Source organism: Bos mutus, chromosome 4, assembly GCF_027580195.1.
Source record: "Bos mutus isolate GX-2022 chromosome 4, NWIPB_WYAK_1.1, whole genome shotgun sequence".
Lineage (NCBI taxonomy): Eukaryota > Metazoa > Chordata > Mammalia > Artiodactyla > Bovidae > Bos > Bos mutus.
The window spans coordinates 63,413,409-63,433,856 of record NC_091620.1 but is presented as its reverse complement, the minus strand read 5'-3'; positions in this window follow the sequence as shown (position 1 = coordinate 63,433,856).

Below are 20,448 nucleotides of genomic sequence, written 5' to 3'. Positions count from 1 at the left end.
ATAGTGAATCATATTTCATACCTGTAAAAAATAATATTGTATATAAACTATATTTCAATAAGAAAAACTCTCACATATTTTTAACAGAATTTAAATTTTCTGTTTTTTCAGGATAGTTCTTTGTATTTTCTTCAAGTTCATGAATAATGGATCACATTTCTTGTAAGATGTCACATTACATTTGCAGCATACAAATACACAGTTTCTTAAAATGGCCTCCTGTCAAATACATATGATTTCTATTTGTCTGCTGTTAATGTAATTGACTAAACACTGGATTCTACTGATTATGCTTTCCCTTGTAAGCCACTTACTTTATAGGCATAAGCAGCTGTGTTTATGCTTCTGTGATTTGGGTTTTATTATCAAGTTTTCAGCACTCAATTCAAGAGCAATAGTCAGTCTAAGCACTCAGGCACCAGCTGGCAGTTCTTTACTGATAAAGGCAGTTTTCCATCAACACTTGTGTATGTCATGTAGAAGGAGATACAAAACCACCCCAAGCACAATGATTGTGCATGTGAACAGGAAGAAGAAAACACTGTTACCTTTTCAGGAAAGAACTCATCAACAGTCAAAGACCTGAATTTAACCAAGAATGAAAATACTTCCTCTCCTGACCCTCCCTCAACAAAGAACGATGAAGAGTTTTGCTTTTTAACTCAGGAATGTGGTTATAAGTATTCAGAAAGGAGGAATTAAGAGAGGCAGGCAGCCAGAGGGGGGAGGGAGAAAGGCTGACAGAAAGTAGCTACCAGGAGGATGAGGCGAAAAAAAAATCCATGCAGAGAAACTGCAGGAAAAGGAGCCAAGGGAAGGACTGCGGGAACAGACTAACACACAGGAGAAATATTGTGGCAAGAAGCTGCATAGTCCTCCAGTTGGTGTTTGCTTTCCAAACCTCTGTGACACAGGACTACAGTTAGTTATTTCGACAATGTCATGAAGAAGAATATTGGATGAAGGACTGGTTTAAAACTTGGTTGACATTTATTTTTGCCTTGTGTATTGTTGATTAGATGGTTCTCCAGGGTTTCAACTTTTTTTTGGAAAATGTTTTTTAATTGCACAAGAAATCTTCTTTTGGTAGAAGAAAAAAAAAATGATGACTAAAATCTAAGTTCAAGCTCTATCCCCGGTCCTTCCCACCCCAACCATTTTATAGATTTTGGTGAAAATTCTTTCATACCTTATATTTTACCTACATGTATGAACTTAATGTATGTGTTTTATTCAGGTTTCCATCAGATAAACAGAACTTTTTAATGTCCATGGGATTAATAGTAATAGTCATGGCCTCTCTTTCATTTTGGATAGTAATAATTTGTGTCTTGTTTCTTTTTTTCTTGGCTATCTGGCTAGAGGTTTATCAGTGTTATCTTTTCAAAGAACCAGCTTTGATTTTGTTAATTTTCTATGTTAAGTTCCTATTTTCAATTTCATTGATTTATGCTCTAATTTTTTTATCATTTATTTTCTTCTTCTTGCTTTAGGTTTATATTACTATTCTTTGTCTAGTTTCTCAAGGTGGAAGCTTAGATTACTGATTATAGATCTTTCTTATCTAATATATGCATTCAAAGCTATGAAATTCCCTTTAAGCACTGCTTTTGCTGCATTTCACAATTTTGACAACTTGTGTTTTCATTTTTTATTCTGCTAAAAGAACATTTATATTTCTCTAGAGCCTTCTATAACCCACAGTATTTTTCAGAAGTCTGTTGTTTAATCTCCAAATAGTGGGGATTTCCCAGCTTTCTTTCTGTAATTAATTTTTAGTTTAATTTCATTGTGGTCTAAAAACATACTTTGCATGATTTCTATACATTCATATTTGTTGAGTTATGTTTTATCTGTATTAATTACTAGAATGTAGTCTATCTTTGAGAATGTTCCATGTGAGCTTGAGAAGAATGCATATCCTGCTGTTGTTAAATCTGATTGACAGTTGATCGACAGAAATGTTCAGTTTAACTAAAACATCTTTACTAATATTCTGCCCACTAGAACAGTCAATTATTATTGTACCCACAGTATTTAAACTGCTTTAATTCTAAATTTTGAAGTATAATAAAGAGTCAAATGGACATGTGTATGTGTATATTTAACAATAAAGAGCTTGCTACTTCTTACATTCTAGAGTGGTTACCAGCTAAAACTTTCAGCATGGAGCAAGTATAGAAAAACCAGCTGCAAAGTAATATGGAACATCTAACTAGAGTAGATGGTAAAATGTAAGAATATTTATGTAAGCACCTGTTTGGTAAACTTAATACAATGCTAGTCCCTCTGTTTTATAAATAAACTTTCCCTCTGCCTTAACATGAAAGAATTTTAATTCCATATAAACAGGGAAGCCTCTTTATAATAATACAATATGAAAATAATCTCATAATTTTAGTAACTGTGATCTTTACAACCTTGGTATAAATGCTTTCCTAGAAAATCATTTTCTAAAATATTTGTTTAAGTCATTTAAATATCCAGCACTCATGGGTAAGATGATACTTATCACCTAGTGTAAATAGCTGGATTTTTCCTGTAAACTCTAATTTCCTCTCAAAAATAAATTTGCATCTTTCGTTGGATCAAGATGGCAAACTTCCCTATGCCTTCCAACCTCCAGGAAAGAGGGGAAAAAAATGTATTTCTGAAAAGAATAAATTATTAACAGCACTAGACAATAATAAAGGGATCAAAAATTCTGAGGAATACTTGAAAAACAAAAAGTAGACAAGATCAGATCTCTGGGGAAAATCAGAAGCAAGAGCCCAAAACAAGACTCAAAGAGAAGGCTGCTATTGCAAGGGATTACTTTTAAGGAAGCTGCAAGTTCAAAGGACCTAGGAAGTAAAAGGAGGTCACTGGGCACATTTTAGGGTGGCCAAGTGGTAAGCTCGAGTTGGAACCCTGCCCCCTCCCTCACTTGCACTTGCTGAGTAGAGTGTGTCTTCTGGCTATGAGACTCTATTTTGAGCTTTTTGCTTTGTGTTTTTATTTTATTTTTTGGATGGAGGCTTGCATGGGAACTAGCTGATGAGTGATAGCTTGCTACAGGCTAAAATGGGAACTATCCCCTCTGGTCTCAGCAAGGCAGGGCAGTGCCCCAGTTTTACTGTTTTACTACTAGCTTTATGGCTTACCATCCCTCTGGGAAATAGACACCCAGAAGATAAACTATGGCACACCCTTTATAAAGTATTAGGTCTTGCCTTTCTCCTACAATTTACAGAAGCTGGCTAACAGAACACCAGACTAAAAGATGCGAGGACGGAGCACTTCTTCACATTTCTCATGATTCTATGTGAAGTTGCTTTGGCTAAACTAATATGTCTGGCCTCCTCAATGCCAAATCACCCACACACTTTTCCCATGACTTAAGTCTGTTGATGTCACATCTGTCCAAGAATTCAGTTCAGTTTAGTTCAGCTGCTCAGACGTGTCCAATTCTTTGCAACCCCATGGACTGCACCACGCCAGGCTTCCCTGTCCATCGCCAACTCCCGGAGTTTACTCAAACTCATGTCCATTGAGATGGTGATGCCATCCAACTATCTCATCCTCTATCGTCCCCTTCTCCTCCCACTTTCAATCTTTCCCAGCATCAGGGTCTTTTCTAATGAGTCAGCTCTTTGCATCAGGTGGCCAAAGTATTGGAATTTCAGCTTCAACATCAGTCCTTCCAATGAATGTTCAGGACTAATTTCCTTTAGGATGGACTCACTGGATCTCTTTGTTGTCCAAGGGACTCTCAAGAGTCTTCTCCAACACCACAGTTCATAAGCATCAATTTGTTTCTTGTTAATACTATCCCTACGAAGCTTTTAAAACAGCACCAAAGGAGATCAATATCAGCATAAACTGAAGACAGTGCAGCAAAAAGATGTTAAGAATAGTGCTGCTTTAAATAATAGAGAGTTAACAATAGTTGGTTTTTGTCCCTTTTTAAACAAGCTTGCTCAGAGGACATACCGATCTAGACTGTCCCCAGTCTCTATAACTGAATCCCAAGGGGCCTATCAGTTCTATTACCTTCTCTATATACATGAAGGACAGTGTTCTGTTTCTCTACAGAAGAAAACTAATCCGAGTGAGGCATTTCACTAGGTTTAGGACTCACCAGTCAAGAAAATGCTTAAACATCCCTGGGGGCACAGGGCTTCACTAGAGCCTTGTGTGACCTTCTACTCTCATCTAGGATACTTGGCAACCACCAAAGTGAATTAGTCATGCATGTCAGACAATTGATAGCATACCCAGTGCTATCATACCCTAAAGATCCTACTGCAATCTTATCAATCTCAAGTAGAATGAGTCCACTGATCAGAGGACAAAGTCTATTTAAGGCAAACAACAGAAGATACCAGACCAAGATTCATTTCTTTTCAGTTTAATTAATCCTAATTCTTGCCCTTGCCATTTGGCAAATTCCTTTTTCTGATTCAAGAGCCCCTATTAAGATAATCACATAATCTCCCACCTCCTGCACCACAGCAATGTATTCAGTTCAGTTCAGTTCAGTTCAGTTCAGTCGAGGAGTCGTGTCTGACTCTTTGCGACCCCATGAATCACAGCACACCAGGCCTCCCTGTCCATCACCAACTCCCGGTGTTCATTCAAACTCATGTCCATTGAGTCAGTGATGCCATCCAGCCATCTCATCCTCTGTTGTCCCCTTCTCCTCCTGCCCCCAATCCCTCCCAGCATCAGAGTCTTTTCCAATGAGTCAACTCTTCGCATGAGGTGGCCAAAGTATTGGAGTGTCAGCTTCAGCATCAGTCCTTCCAATGAACACCCAGGACTGATCTCCTTTATGATGGACTGGTTGGAGAGTCTTCTCCAACACCACAGTTCAAAAGCATCAATTCTTTGGTGTTTAGCTTTCTTCACAGTCCAACTCTCACATCCATACATGACCACTGGAAAAACCATAGCCTTGACTAGATGGACTTTGTGGGAAAGTAATATCTCTGTTTTTCAATATACTATCTAGGTTGGTCATAACTTTCCTTCCAAGGAGTAAGCATCTTTTAATTTCATGGCTGCAATCACCATTTGCAGTGATTTTGGAGCCCCCCAAAATAAAGTCTGACACTGTTTCCACTATTTTTCTCTATCTATTTCCCATGAAGTGATGGGACCAGATGTCATGATCTTCATTTTCTGAATGCTGAGCTTTAAGCCAACTTTTTCACTCTCCACTTTCACTTTCATCAAGAGGCTTTTGAGTTCCTCTTCACTTTCTGCCATAAGGGTGGTGTCATCTGCATATCTGAGGTTATTGAGATTTCTCCCGGCAATCTTGATTCCAGCTTGTGCTTCTTCCAGTCCAGCATTTCTCATGATGTCTCTGCATATAAGTTAAATAAGCAAGGTGACAATATACAGCCTTGACGTACCCCGTTTCCTATTTGGAACCAGTCTGTTGTTCCATATCCAGTTCTAACTGTTGCTTCCTGACCTGCATATAGGTTTCTCAAGAGGCAGGTCTGATATTCCCATCTCTTTCAGAATTTTCCACAGTTTCTTGTGATCCACACAGTCAAAGGCTTTGGCATAGTCAATAGAGCAGAAATAGATGTTTTTCTGGAACTCTCTTCCTTTTTCCAATGATCCAGCGGATGTTGGCAATTTGATCTCTGGTTCCTCTGCCTTTTCTAAAACCAGCTTGAACATCTGGAAGTTCACGGTTCACATATTGCTGAAGCCTGGCTTGGAGAATTTTGAGCATTACTCTACTAGCGTGTGAGATGAGTGCAATTGTGCAGTAGTTTGAGCATTCTTTGGCATTGCCTTTCTTTGGGATTGGAATGAAAACTGACCTTCTCCAGTCCTGTGGCCACTGCTGAGTTTCCCAATTTGGTCCACTGCAATTCTCCACATGGTTTCCCTATCTTGTTTCAATTTCTTATCAATTATCTCTTGTGGGAAAAAAATGTAGTCTGAAGAGAATAAGGAGACTAATTGGGGGAAACTATAAAGCTCAACATTCAGAAAACGAAGATCATGGCATCTGGTCCCATCACTTCATGGGAAATAGATGGGGAAACAGTGGAAACAGCGTCAGACTTTATTTTTGGGGGCTCCAAAATCACTGCAGATGGTGACTGCAGCCATGAAGTTAAAAGATGCTTACTCCTTGGAAGGAAAGTTATGACCAACCTAGATAGCATATTGAAAAGCAGAGACATTACTCTGCCAACAAAGGTCCGTCTAGTCAAGGCTATGGTTTTTCCAGTGGTCATGTATGGATGTGAGAGTTGGACTGTGAAGAAAGCCGAGTGCCAAAGAACTGATGCTTTTGAACTGTGGTGTTGGAGAAGACTCTAGAGAGTCCCTTGGACTGCAAGGAGATCCAACCAGTCCATTCTGAAGGAGATCAGCCCTGGGATTTCTTTGGAAGGAATGATGCTAAAGCTGAAACTCCAGTACTTTGGCCACCTCATGCGAAGAGTTGACTCATTGGAAAAGACTCTGATGCTGGGAGGGATTAGGGGCAAGAGGAGAAGGGGACGACAGAGGATGAGATGGCTGGATGGCATCACTGACTTGATGGATGTGAGTTTGAGTGAACTCCAGGAGTTGGTGATGGACAGGGAGGCCTGGCGTGCTGCTATTCATGGGGTCGCAAAGAGTCGGACACGACTGATCGACTGAACTGAACTGAACTGATAAACCTTAGGAATTAGCACTACAAAGCAGGAAAACAAGGTCTTATGACTAGATTTTGCACATGTTAAAGAAAAGCAATGCTCTGCAGGCTTGATAATCATCTGGTAAATTTGAAAGATTCTAATGATTATTTGTTAAGTTAAAAAAAACCCAAAACGCTGCATTAAATAGCTTTTTACTTATTGAGTTCATTTCTCAAAATACATCAATTTCCTTTTAGTTCTTTTTCACATCGAATCAGCCTTTATTAAATGCACCCTCTTTGCTCTGATGAGTTCTCCAGAGAAAACTGTGCTGACTTCAGAGAGGGCATTTATTCAGCCTGTAGGGACGATTCTGTGCTCTCCACTGGAGTGCTACCTGAGGCCATGATTGTTTATGCTCTGCAGCTGTGGCTGTTACTATAGGGAGCCATATTCCAATGTCTGCAGGGTGCAAATGACTTTCACAGGAGGGTACTTGCATTAGTTTGCCAGGGCTGCCATAACAAAGTACCACAGACTGGATGGCTTGAACAATAGAAATTTATTCCTCAAAATTCTGCTGACTAGAAGTCCAAAGTCAAGGTATCTCAGGGCTGGTTTCCTCCAAGGGCTTCGCTCCTTGGCTTGTAAATGACTGTCTTCTCCATGTGCCCTCACATGCTCTTCCCTCTGTGTTTCTGCATCCCCAATCTTCTCTTCTTATAAGGACACCAGTCATATTGGATTAGGACCTACATATATGATCTCATTTTACTTGAATCACCTCTTAAAGATTCTAACTCCAGGACTTTCCTGCTGGTCCACTGGTTAAGTATCTGCCTGCCAATGTAGGGGAAAAGGGTTCAATCCCTGTTCCAGGAAGATTCCACATTGCCACAAGGCAACTAAGCCTGAATGCAACAACTACTGAAGCCCGTGCGCCCTAGAGCTGGCGCTCCACAAGAGAAGCTACTGCAATGGGGAGCCCGGGTACGGCAACTGGAGAAAGACTGTGCACAGCAACAGACTCAGTGCGGCCATAAATAAATAGATGGATAAAACAAGATTCTATCTCCAAATACAGTCACATTCTGAGTTACTGGGGTCACAAATTTCAGGGGATAAGAGACACAATTCAGCTCATAACAATAGTCTTCTCCTCTTTAGTGGGTGTTCAGATAGTGAGATACGCTTCATGTTTCAAAATTTACCAGAGTCAAGCAGATCATGTATCAAAGAGTGGAAAGTTTTAGAAGAGCAATGAAGTTTGCACAAGCTGAATTCCCTTCAACATGAGCACCAAAGTGAGATAGGTTGAATACACAGCTATGAGGTAGTTTTTTAAGTTAAATATTTGGACACATACTAACTCCATACTTCTTTGTCCTTCATGTTGGTATTAATTATAAGGTTAGCAATAGAGAACAGGTTAGCAAGAAAACGCACTATTTATTGTTCTTTGCCCCCCAACTTTTCTCATCTCTTGGGACATGAAGGCCACTCCATATGGGCTCCTTCAGCTTCCCTTCCTCTCTATTCCCAGGCATTTTGTTTCTTCATCCAGCCTGTCTCACTTCCCTCCACACTCAGAGAGCACAGACCCTTCCACCTTCCCAAGGTCAACTTCTCTACATGTGTCTTTGCTTCCATGGCAAGCAGAACCTCCAAAGCCTTTTTCCTTTGATGACTCTTTCCCATCTCCACTGTTTCTCCCAGTCCAGGGAGAGGCCATAAGTCTCTCCTTCTCAACTGGCTATTTCTTCCACTATTCTAAAAGCAAAACAAATCTAAGTTCCCTCCAGTTGTGTGCCATCCCTCCTCCTGACTGCTGGAGGTCTCAGGGTAAGCACTCACTTGAATTCACTGGTCACTCATCTCCCTTAGTCCTGGCTCACGGACGGGCACTGTTGACAACATCTCTTGGAGAAGTTTCCTCCGTGGGTTTGTTCTGGCCCTGCTGTCCTTGTTCTTCCCATGCCCAGCTCTTGATCCGGTCCTCTTCTTGCCCTGTGGCCTCTCAGGAGGTGACCTCATCTGTTCCTATGACTCTACTATAAACCAATGCTCAAATATTTACCAAATCAATATAATTCATCTTGACCCCAGCTCCTGACCCACCATGTCAACTTTTTTCACAGTAGTTCTACCTGGATGGTCAACGGGCACCTCTGACACAGTATCTGCTGCTGCTGCTAAGTCGCTTCAGTCGTGTCCAACTCTGTGCGACCCCATAGACGGCAACCCACCAGGCTCCCCCATCCCTGGGATTCTCCAGGCAAGAACACTGGAGTGGGTAGCCATTTCCTTCCCCAATGCATGAAAGTGAAAAGTGAAAATGAAGTCACTCAGTCATATCCAACTTTTAGTGACCCCATGGACTGAAGCCCACCAGGCTCCTCCATCCATGGGATTTTCCAGGCAGGAATACTGGAGTGGGGTGCCATTGCCTTCTCCTTGACACAGTATGCTGCTGCTGCTGCTAAGTCGCTTCTGTCGTGTCCGACTCTGTGCGACCCCATAGACAGCAGCCCACCAGGCTCCTCTGTCCCTGGGATTCTCCAGGCAAGAATACTGGAGTAGGTTGCCGTTTCCTTCTCCAATGCATGAAAGTGAAAAGTGAAAGCGAAGTCGCTCAGTCGTGCCCGACTCTTAGTGACCCCATGGACTGCAGCCTACCAGCCTAATCCTCTATCCATGGGATTCTCCAGGCAAGAGTACTGGAGTGGGTTGCCATTGCCTTCTCCCTGACACAGTATAAGCAATACCAAATCATCATTTTACCCTAATACTCACTCACTTTTTAAAATAGATAAACTGCTTTTTTTTTTTTTTTAAAGAGAGAAATGTATGGGACATTTATAGTTTAAGAGACTTAGAGATATATCAACTGTGTGGAAAATATGTTGAATCTTATTCAAAAAAGCTGGGAAACATTATAGTATAATCAGGGAAACTTGAATGCTGAGTGATAATATTATGAACTTGATGCTAAATTTTATGTGCAATTAACAGTATTGAAGACATCTCAAAACATCATTTTGAGATGCACACTAAAATATTTATGGATGAAATTATGTGACATGTAAGATTTTTCCTTTAAATCCTCTGACAGGAAAGGGACTGGGGGTTATAGATGAAACAAAATGAGGCATGAGTTGAAGCTGGTGATGTTTATGCAAGAAGTCATGCACATAATTATCTTTACTTTGGCATCCATTTAAAATTTCTCATCATAAAAAGGTTTTTAAAAAATCAAGTAAAGGTTAAAAAACGAAATTGAGTTTTAAAAATATACATCTCCTCCTCACATCCCTAGTTTTGCTAACAAATCCTCTGTCCTTCATCTTTATCATTTTGCGATCCTTCTCCTTCCCATGACCTCAAACATATAGGACCTGTATTGAGTCCATTTGCTTTCCCTCCAAAGCATACTTTGTTTCCTTCTTGTCCTCTTTTTTCTAATCACCAGCAGATGACACCACCCTTATGGCAGAAAGTGAAGAGGAACTCAAAAGCCTCTTGATGAAAGTGCAAGTGGAGAGTGAAAAAGTTGGCTTAAAGCTCAACATTCAGAAAACGAAGATCATGGCATCTGGTCCCATCACTTCATGGGAAATAGATGCAGAAACAGTGGAAACAGTGTCAGACTTTATTTTTTTGGGCTCCAAAATCACTGAAGATGGTGACTGCAGCCATGAAATTAAAAGACGCTTACTCCTTGGAAGGAAAGTTATGACCAACCAGCATATTCAAAAGCAGAGACATTACTTTGCCAACAAAGGTCCTTCTAGTCAAGGCTATGGTTTTTCCTGTGGTCATGTATGGATGTGAGAGTTGGACTGTGAAGAAGGCTGAGCGCCAAAGAATTGATGTTTTTGAACTGTGGTGTTGGAGAAGACTCTTGAGAATCCCTTGGACTTTGAGGAGATCCAACCAGTCCATTCTGAAGGAGATCAGCCCTGGGATTTCTTTGGAAGGAATGATGTTAAAGCTGAAACTCCAGTACTTTGGCCACCTCATGCAAAGAATTGACTCATTGGAAAAGACTCTGATGCTGGGAGGAATTGGGAGCAGAAGGAGAAGGGGATGAGAGAGGATGAGATGGCTGGATGGCATCACTGACTCGATGGACGTGAGTCTGAGTGAACTCTGGGAGTTGGTGATGGACAGGGAGGCCTGGCGTGCTGCGATTCATGGGGTCACAGAGAGTCAGACACGACTGAGTGAATGAACTGAACTGTCCTCTTTCTTCTAATCACCAGGTTCTAATAACCTGGGAGCACAGGTTCTCTTTTTTCTTTAATTTCTAATAACTTCCTGTCTCCCTATCCCTGATTTTCCTAAGAGCAGAGTTTATCCTAACCAGAATAAATATTATTTTAATCAGAATAAAACAATATTCTAATTTCACTTGTATTCCCAGAACATCCCCTAGGGCAGACTTATTTTGAGCAAATAGAGTGATCTCTGAGAGGGCTTGCTACCTAGAATAAAGTACAAAAGGAATTCTGACCTTGGATTTGGTAGAAGTGAGATCAAGAAGGAGGTTTGGGACTTGATTTTCCATTGGTCTTCGTAACTGAAGTTACACTTTCCTAATAATTCTTCAATAAGCAGAGATAGCTGAGTGTACTAGTTAAGAGTACCCCAGCTCCAGGACTTCAGTCCCTACTAAAAAAATAATTGTGCTTATGCCATAGGATAATTATGAGGATTAAATGAGATAATATGTATAAAATGCTTAAAATAGTACCTGGCACATAGTAAGTGGTATTTTAAAGTTGGTAAGATACAATTCCTTTGGTGAGTTAGCAAATCCTTCTGTGATTAGAAACTGCCACACCTTGTAGTTTCCAGATTATATTCTCTAATTTTGATGAAACTAACCTTCACAAAATGAATAAAGACCTTTAAATATCTGTCTGCAAAGGAAACAAGGAATAAAGATATCCAAAGTTTAAAAATAAAATAAAATTAAAAAAAAAAGATATCCCTAATAATAAAAATACAGGTAAACAGTAAGAAAATGCAGACCTGATTCTTCTATTCCTAATATAAGCCCTTCGTAGCCATGCTGCAATGAAGAAGCAACAATGATGAAATTAAATCTGACAGGAAGTCAGCCAAAAATAAAAAGAAGCAAAAAACAACCAAGAATACTATTTGAAATATGAAATATGAGTATATACATCCATAATTGTTATGAATGAGCCTCTACAATCTGAAACACAGAGCTGCTGTTTTGTGAGTCAACAAACGGAAGATGCATCAGAGAAGATAGTCTCAACAGTAAGCAGTGTCTTAGGCTGAAAAAATGTTTTGTGGGAAAACTATGTTAGTTGGAGGTGAAACCTTAACTGGAACAATTTTCAATAGATTATTCTAGGTCACTATAAACGATAGAAATGGTATGGACCTAATAGAAGCAGAAGATATTAAGAAGAGATGGCAAGAATACACAGAACTGTACAAAAAAGATCTTCACGACCCAGATAATCACGATGGTGTGATCACTGACCTAGAGCCAGACATCCTGGAATGTGAAGTCAAGTGGGCCTTAGAAAGCATCACTACGAACAAAGCTGGTGGAGATGATGGAATTCCAGTTGAGCTATTCCAAATCCTGAAAAATGATGCTGTGAAAGTGCTGCACTCAATATGCCAGCAAATTTGGAAAACTCAGCAGTGGCCACAGGACTGGAGAAGGTCAGTTTTCATTCCAATCCCAAAGAAAGGCAATGCCAAAGAATGCTCAAACTACCGCACAATTGCACTCATCTCATGCGCTAGTAAAGTAATGCTCAAAATTCTCCAAGCCAGGCTTCAGCAATACGTGAACCATGAACTTCCTAATGTTCAAGCTGGTTTTAGAAAAGGCAGAGGAACCAGAGATCAAATTGCCAACATCCTCTGGATCATGGAAAAAGCAAGAGAGTTCCAGAAAAACATCTATTTCTGCTTTATTGACTATGCCAAAGCCTTTGACTGTGTGGATCACAAGAAACTGTGGAAAATTCTTCAAGAGATGGGAATACCAGACCACCTGATCTGCCTCTTGAGAAATTTGTATGCAGGTCAGGGAGCAACAGTTAGAACTGGGCATGGAACAACAGACTGGTTCCAAATAGGAAAAGGAGTTCGTCAAGGCTGTATATTGTCACCCTGTTTATTTAACTTATATGAAGAGTACATCATGAGAAACGCTGGACTGGAAGAAGCACAAGCTGGAATCAAGATTGCCGGGAGAAATCTCAGTAACCTCAGATATGCAGATGACACCACCCTTATGGCAGAAAGTGAAGAGGAACTCAAAAGGCTCTTGATGAAAGTGAAAGTGGAGAGTGAAAAAGTTGGCTTAAAGCTCAACATTCAGAAAACGAAGATCATGGCATCCGGTCCCACCACTTCATGGGAAATAGATGGGGAAACAGTGTCAGACTTTATTTTTCTGGGCTCCAAAGTCACTGCAGATGGTGACTGCAGCCATGAAATTAAAAGACGCTTACTCCTTAGAAGGAAAGTTATGACCAACCAGCATATTCAAAAGCAGAGACGTTACTTTGCCAACAAAGGTCCGTCTAGTCAAGGCTATGGTTTTTCCTGTGGTCATGTATGGATGTGAGAGTTGGACTGTGAAGAAGGCTGAGCGCCAAAGAATTGATGTTTTTGAACTGTGGTGTTGGAGAACACTCTTGAGAGTCCCTTGGACTGCAAGGAGATCCAACCAGTCCATTCTGAAGGAGATCAGCCCTGGGATTTCTTTCTTTTTTTTTTATTTATTTTTTAATTTTATTTTTAAACTTTACAATATTGTATTGGTTTTGCCAAATATAGAAATGAATCTGCCACAGGTATGCATGTGTTCCCCATCCTGAACCCTCCTCCCTCTTCCCTTCCCATAACATCCCTCTGGGTCATCTCACTACACCAGCCCCAAGCATCCAGTATCTTGCATCGAACCTGGACTGGCAACTCGTTCCATATATGATATTATACGGATTTCTTTGGAAGGAATGATGCTAAAGCTGAAACTCCAGTACTTTGGCCACCTCACGCGAAGAGTTGACTCGTTGGAAAAGACTCTGATGCTGGGAGGGATTGGGGGCAAGAGGAGAAGGGGACAACAGAGGATGAGATGGCTGGATGGCATCACTGACTTGATGGACGTGAGTCTCAGTGAACTCCAGGAGTTGGTGATGGACAGGGAGGCCTGGCGTGCTGTGATTCATGGGGTCGCAAAGAGTCGGAGACGACTGAGCGACTGATCTGATCTGATCTGGTTACAGACAAAGTATTAAAGTTGGGTGTGAACAAAATGCTGAAGCATATAGCAATGCAATTAATTATATAAAGACAGAATGTTGAAATATAGTACATTCCTAATATTATAAAAAGATGAGCAGCTGATAGTAAATTTTTAAATTTCAAGCAGAGATTCACTGGTTATCTCATCCTTAAGAGAACTACCAGATTTAAAGATGCTGAATATTTCTCTTTCCCTGAGAAAAATGTGATGACTGGTGGCAGTAAGTAATATGCTATCCATCAAAAGTGTTAAAATAAATGAACACACCTAATCTGTCCTTTAAAGGTAAAAAAGAGAGAGAAAGCACCAGATTTTTGAAGGAAAGTCTTTCAAAAATAAATTGTACTATATAAACAGTACTTTGAAAACACATATTTGAAAATATTTCCATTACTATGCAATCTCTGGGGCAAAACCAATGAAATATATCACGGAGGTACATTTTTATGTCTGAACACTTTAAAAGCTTTGAAACATTATCATTTGTTTTAAAATCTTTCAAGTGAAGAGTTTCATTGGGTTTGAACCCCTTTTCAAAAAAAAATATTAAAATGCAAAACATCCAACTTCATTTGCAAAAACAAGTGATAGGCATAGGGAAGGTGGCATAGTGATAGGGAACATGGAAATTTACTAGACACATTTCAGTAAGTCTACTTCATTGCTAAATAGGATTAACAGTGATTTAGTAAGTATATCCAATGAAGTACTTCTTCCATTCAGATCTAGAGCTCATTTTAGCTATTTTCCCAGCTAATTCACCATTAAAACAAGTATCAAAACAAACTAAATCAGAACCAGAAATGCTTCTTAAAAACAAAGAAGCATTTCAATCAAACTACTCTCACTAAAAATATTAGTATCATTATAATCACTTATAATACTTCTGAAAAGAACAGTGAGATACTTTGTACCACAAATAAATACAAAGTACCTTTTAAAAAGTTCATTTGAAATAATTTTATCATTCAAAAACGTATATAGTAACCTATTTATAACATGCATAATATACTAGTAAAGCATCTGTGTATGTATACACATGTGTGCATGAGTGTGATTTCCAATTAACTAAAATTAAAATCTATTTCCAGCAAGGTATTGTAAGGAGTTCCATAGACCAACTTCTATTTCATTAGTGAAACTGGTGAAAATTATTTAAAACAAACAAACAAACAACCATTTAAAGTCATGGGAAATGGTCTGAAGGATACATAGCAAATAGAGAATTCAAAGTCCACTGAAACTTAGTAACAACAGCTGCTGCTGCTACTTCTAAGTCGCTTCAGTCGTGTCGGACTCTGTGCATCCCCATAGACGGCAGCCCACCAGGCTCCCCCGTCCCTGGGATTCTCCAGGCAAGAGTACTGGAGTGGGTTGCCATTTCCTTCTCCAATGCATGAAAGTGAAAAGTGAAAGTGAAGTCGCTCAGTTATGCCCGACTCCTAGTGACCCCATGGACTGCAGCCTACCAGGCCCCTCCATCCATGGGATTTTCCAGGCAAGAGTACTGGAGTGGGGTGCCATTGCCTTCTCCTAGTAACAACAGAGACTGTGATATTTCAACCAATGTTTACTTCTCTACTATTCTCTCCCAGCTCAGTGACACAAAAACTCCTCTGCAGACTGGCGTAGACACACAGGGCTCCCTCTCCCCTCAGGGCCCAGCTAGAGGCCATCAGCCAAGAGACGCCCAATGTCAACATTTCTCATCCTGCCCCCATACCTGTTACCAAGGCTAAGTTCTGAGTGAATGCAGCTGAGAAATAGGGCCTCTCTTCCATCCATCACCCACCAGTGGGATGCAGGCTCTGCCTTAGTTATAGCATGTTAAGAATGCTGAGGCCCACATCCCTTTGCCATGATTCGTGGTAGCTTATATATCAGAGGTTCCAAGCCAGGACAGGCAGGCTGAAGACCTGAGGCTACTTCCATTCCCTCCACTAAGCACTCAGCTCATAGAATGAAGTATCACTCAGAGGGAAAAGCAAACTTGTCCCCACTTCCAGTTTAAGTCCTGGCTCACTTAGTGTACACCCAAGAGAAATGATAGCAAACGTCCATATAAAACCTTGATTACAAATGTTTACAGTGGCTCTACTTCCAATAACTTTTGAAAGTTATTTTTAAAAAAGAATGAGAACCATGTTCCATAAATTTGTTGCCAATGGCACACAATCAAAAGAAGTTAGAGATCACTTATTAGCTTTTTTTTTTCCATTCCAAAGCCAGGGAAAACTTCATTTTTTTTAAGTTTTAATTTTTGTCAGGACTATACTTGTACACAGTTTAAGACTCAACTAGTGTTACAAGATCAAAATACAGCCCCTAGTGACTCCATTTTCCCCTCCAGATAGGCAGCCATGTTAATCTTTTCTAGATGTCTTTTGGTCATTATCAACTTATATCCAACAATATATTAGTATTGTTATTTCTTGATTTGGGGGAAGGGTTTGTTTTAGGCATCATCTATTTTTCTGGGTTCCAAAATCACTACAGATGGTGACCTCAGCCATGAAATTAAAAGACGCTTACTCCTTGGAAGGAAAGTTATGACCAACCTAGATAGCATATTCAAAAGCAGAGACATTCCTTTGCCAACAAAGTTTCGTCTAGTCAAGGCTATGGTTTTTCCTGTGGTCGTGTATGGATGTGAGAGTTGGACTGTGAAGAAGGCTGAGCACAGAAGAATTGATGCTTTTGAACTGTGGTGTTGGAGAAGACTCTTGAAAGTCCTTTGGACTGCAAGGAGATCCAACCAGTCCATTCTGAAGGAGATCAGCTCTGGGATTTCTTTGGAGGGAATGATGCTAAAGCTGTAACTCCAGTACTTTGGCCACCTCATGCAAAGAGTTGACTCATTGGAAAAGACTCTGATGCTGGGAGGGATTGGGGGCAGGAGGAGAAGGGGATGACAGAGGATGAGATGGCTGGATGGCATCACTGACTCAATGGATGTGAGTCTGAGTGAACTCCGGGAGTTGGTGATGGACAGGGAGGCCTGGCGTGCTGTGATTCATGGGGTCGCAAAGAGTCGGACACGACTGAGCGACTGATCTGATCTGATCTGATTGATTTCCCATTATTAAAAAAAAATGCAAATTTAGCTCCATTTCTTTCTCTTGTCCCACCAAACACATATGCCCTTTCGCTTTCCAATCCTCCCAATCTCTCCAGGGAGTGTTCACATTTACTTATTAGCTGTTTTTGGTGGATGGATATATTTAAACTATATCCTAATTCTTGACATTTATATCACTGTCTATAAGGCAGCCTCACCTACGTAACTGTGGCTGTTTATGAACCAGCACAAGTTCTAGTGAAGAAGGGTGAAATCCCACAGATGGAACTGAAACCAGTGCCAATCCCATTATATATACAAAATAAACTTTCAGTTCAGTTCAGTTCGGTTGCTCAGTTGTGTCTGACTCTTTGCGACCCCAGGAACTGCAGCACGCCAGGCCTCCCTGTCCATCACCAACTCCTGGAGATTGCTCAAACTCATGTCCACTGAGTCGGTGATGCCTCCAACCATCTCATCCTCTGTCGACCTCTTCTCCTCCTGCCTTCAGTCTTTCCCAGCATCAGGGTCTTTTCCAATGAGTCAGTTTTTCACATCAGGTGGCCAAAGTATTGGAGTTTCAACTTTAGCATCAGTCCTTCCAATCAATATTCAGGACTAATTTCCTTTAGGATGGACTGGTTGGATCTCCTTGTAGTCCAAGGGACTCTCAAGAGTCTTTTCCAGCACCACAGTTCAAGAGCATCAATTTTTCAGTGTTCAGGTTTCTTTATAGTCCAACTCTCACATCCATGCATGACCACTGGAAAAACCATAGCTTTGACTAGACAGACATTTGATGGCAAAGGAATGTCTCTGCTTTTTAATATGCTGTCTAAGTTGGTCATAGCTTTTCTTCCAAGGAGCAAGCGTCTTTTAATTTCATGGCTGCAGTCACCATCTGCATGATTTTGGAGCCCCCAAAAATAAAGTCTCTCACTGTTTCCACTGTTTCCCCATCATTTGCCATGAAGTGATGGGACCAGATGCCATGATCTTAGTTTTCTGAATGTTGAGCTTTAAGCCAACTTTTTCACTTTCCTCTTTCACTTTCATCAAGAGGCTCTTTAGTTCTTCGCTTTCTGCCATAAATGTGGTGTCATCTGCAAATCTGAGGTTATTGCTATTTGTCCCGGCAATCTTGATTCCAGCTTGTGCTTCATCCAGCCCAGCATTTCTCATGATGTACTCCGCATATAAGTTAAAAAAGCAGGATGACAATATACAGCCTGGATATACTCCTTTCCCTACATGGAACCAGTCTGTTGTTCCATGTCCAGTTCTAACTGTTGCTTCCTGACCTGCATATAGATTTCTCAAGAGGCAGGTCTGGTATTCCCATCTCTTTCAGAATTTTCCACAGTTTATTGTGATCCACACAGTCAAAGGCTTTGGCATAGTCAGTAAAGCAGAAGTAGATGTTTTTCTGCAACTCTCTTGCTTTTTTGATGATCCAGTAGATGTTGGCAATTTGATCTCTGGTTCCTCTGTCTTTTCTAAAACCATCTTGAACATCTAGAAGTTCAAGGTTCACATACTGTTGAAGTCTGGCTTGGAGAATTTTGAGCATTACTTTGCTAGCATGTGAGATGAGTGCAATCGTGCAGTAGTTTGAGCATTCTTTGGCATTGCCTTTCTTTGGGATTGGAATGAAAACTGACCTTTTCCAGTCCTGTGGCCACTACTGAGTTTTCCAAATGTGCTGGCATATTGACTGCAGCACTTTCACAGCATCAGCTTTCAGGATTTGAAATAGCTCAACTAGAATTCCATCACCTCCACTAGCTTTGTTCATAGTGATGCTTCCTAAGGCCCACTTGACTTTGCATTCCAGGATATCTGGCTCTAGGTGAGTGATCACACCATCATGGTTATCTGGGTCATGAAGATCTTTTTTGTATAGTTCTGTGTATTCTTGCTACCTCTTCTTAATATTTTCTGCTTCTGTTAGGTCCATACCATTTCTGTCCTTTATTGAGCCCATCTTTGCATGAAATGTTCCCTTGGTATCACTAATGTTCTTGAAGAGATCTCTAGTCTTTTGCATTTTATACAAATGAACTCTAGATCTAGTCTAAACACTATGATACTTATCGTCTTCCACTCTAATTCCCTCCATTAATATCCAATCTATTGGCCAGGCAACTATAGACCAGAGATACCGACTTGCCTAAGATCAATTTACATTTGTTGTATCATTCAATAACTGGGCTTTTTTTTCCTCTTCATCTTTTCCTTAACTTACATGCATGGTTTGTGGACATGATTATTCTAGAGTAAAGACTGGCAAAGTTTTCCTATAAAGAGCCAGAAGTAAATAATATTTTAGGCTCTGTGATCATAAGGTCTCTGTCTCAACTAGTCAACTGCTGTTGCAGTGTGAAAGCAGCCATAGACAGCCTATTAACAAATGATGAATAGACATTGGAACACAGATTTTCAAACCAAAGTTCCAGTATATTTTAGGGTGAACACTGAAATTGGAATTTCATATTATTTTCATGTAAAAACTATTTGTGGTAATATTCTTTCAATTTTGTTCAACCATCTAAAAATATAAAAAGCTATCTTAACTCATGGACCTTATAAAAGCAGATAGTTGGCTAGGTTTGACCTATAATTTGGTGATGTCTATCTTTTACTATGATTGACTAAGATTTAACTAGGGAAATTTTCTGAAATAATTATTAAACTTTAGAAACATATTTATTTTCCCCAAATATCCTACTTAGGGATCACGGTGGGAGTAGGCAGAAACTATCAAAAGCATTGCACTTGTGGTTTTAACACTTAACACCCCTCAAATCTAACTATGTACAATTAAAATTAATTCTAGCATTGTCTGAAAACATAAACAACAAACAAACAATCCCCCAAGCTGTTTAGTAATCTGCTTGGCAAGCTTGTAAACTGAAAATTGAATTCACTCTTCAACTGAGTGAATTTTATAGTAACTGTAATCTTGAAACCTAGACAGTAGGGGAAGGAAAGATCATCCAGTCATTCTCAGAAGCCCAGCTTAGGGATTTTCTTCCTTTTCTCAAGGTCTGTCTTTTTTTCTCTCCCTGTCTGTCTCCCTCTTCCTTTCTTTGATTTATTATCATTCATAACCTTTCACTTCTCATCACTGTATTATTTTCTAATACACAGATTATAACTAAGGAATAGAAAACTGGTTTAAAAAAAGATAAAAAAGTCAACCTACCAAATCATAATTTTACTTATTTACAAGTTAATTTGATTGGATTTTCAAAACTGAACTGACACTAAATGTCATCACAGCTAGGAGCCAAACCTATCTTTTGTTTCTGTGGAGACTTCTGGCAGCTTTGCTTCTAGTTGGAAACCTTACACATTCCCATCTTTATTCAATAATCATTGGCTTTAATTGCTTGAGAATCAACATTTATCCAGTTAACATTTACACACCCCCCCCCCCCACTTTAAGT